This window comes from Plasmopara halstedii (genome assembly GCF_900000015.1).
Source record: "Plasmopara halstedii genome assembly, contig: Scaffold_1211, whole genome shotgun sequence".
Classification (NCBI taxonomy): Eukaryota; Oomycota; class Peronosporomycetes; order Peronosporales; family Peronosporaceae; genus Plasmopara; species Plasmopara halstedii.
In genome coordinates this window covers 935,533-937,450 of record NW_020188126.1, presented here as the reverse complement: position 1 = coordinate 937,450, position 1,918 = coordinate 935,533, and positions in this window count along the sequence as shown.

Here is a 1,918-nt window from a genome sequence, read left to right as displayed (position 1 = left end):
GATCCGCTGCCATCCCAGCAACGAGAGTGCGCATCTCTTGGACAAAGTACACCAATACTTTGTTGCCCTGTCGGGCGGCAAGTAAATGCAATCGCACGCGATATGCCTGATTAGGCCGCGAGAACACTCACAAGAGCTGCAATTTCAGCTCTGCTTAACTTGGAAACGCAGCTTCGGCCAAATTGCCGCACGTCAATGCCCATTCTTGCGCTCGACCATCGAGCTTTGAGATGGCTGGCGCCACGCGCTGTTGCTCGGTCTGGAGCATGGCGGATACGATGGCCATCTCGACCTCTTTCACCCAGAGCAGGAGATTCTCTCCATCCTTCCCCCCAAAGACCTTAACGTTCACCATGAGCGGCTTAGGTCCGGGGTCGACATCCGTCACTGATGGTGGCGTCATAGACGCAGATGATGCATATATCTTCTTCTGCAGCTGCTCAAGCAGCGTGTTTTCGTAATATAAAAACGACTCTAGACGGCATCGGGGCTTTGCGCCGCAAGGTTTAGCACGCCCTCAGGGCCCTGCAAGCACATCAGCTTATTCAGCCCGTCCTGCGTGCCATGGGGCAAAGAGGAAAATTCTTCCATCCTGACTGAGGATCAGTCGTAACGACTCAGGTGTTGATTGACTACAAGTGCTTCCAAGCGCAGCGGGGCTGCCGTGGCTTTGCGCTTAGAGAAGCGTAAATTTGGTCACCGACCTTTCGTTCTATACTTAGAACAAGTACGAGTTAAGCAGATCGCAATCCGCTTACTCAAAAAGTAAATGCAACCTTAACCCAAGACTAATTACCTCTTCCGTTTAAATTCAAAAACTGACTAATTTTATCTGCGATGCATGGATTTTCCTAAATATGTATAGTAAAATCTAAATATATTTATACCTACTGGCTATCTAGCCCCGTACCGTATTCTTGTTTGGGTGTGTCACACCATGCCCATCTGGTGTGACACATACCCCTGTTACCAGGGTATGTGTATCCCCGTAACGCACCAAGTTAGGCAGCGTACACGCCTATACATCTTTTTTTTCAACAAAGCATATTGTACATACCGTTTCTTTGGAGCTTCTGCAGGTTGGTGCCTATTATAACGCAAAACTTTCTATCTAGTATGACGCGCTGTTGTTATGTCTAACACATGGCCAAATGTTTCGCATTTTATTATTTAACCTTTCTTGATAAGATATCTGTGCTCGAGCTTTGATTAGACTGGTCGCCAGCTATCTCATAGCTTCCGTTTATGATCGCTGTAAAGCTAGCGTGTATTCATCGTAAATGTATAACTTACCGCAAGCAATTATCGCCTTCGGCGCTTGGACCGTTACTTGCGTTGAGTGTCTTGGGACCAACAAAGGTCAGACGCTTTTAATCTTGTGCTACACGACGAAAGGCAAGTAAACATCTGGATTGTCCACCGAAGATAATTTCTGATTACAATCTGGTCGAGAAGGTGCTATTAGATCCATCAGGGCTATCGTGCACCTCGCACAGAAGTATCTTGGTCCACGTAAATCAACGCAAAGAGAACGTCTAACAGGGTTTCACGTGCCTTAGTATGAAGGTGTGGGTCACACAAGATTGTGTAATCATGATCACAAGATGGTGTTGGTTGCACACGATGGTGGGACCAGACAATAGTGTGGCTACACTTAAATAATAAGTCAGTACGTGGCTTGAATAGCCAGTAGTTTTACATTTAATTAAGTTTTTCTATGTAGATAGGAAACCTATAGATTCTGATATAGGCGGCTTTGCCACAAACAAAATCAAAAATATAGTTTACGTTTTAAGCGGAAGAGTCAATTAGCCTCTTGGAGTAAGTGGATTGCGATTCGCTACACTTGTATTGATTCTATGTATAGAACCAAGGTGTAAAGGGGTTACACGTACCCTGGATACAGGGGTCTGTGCCT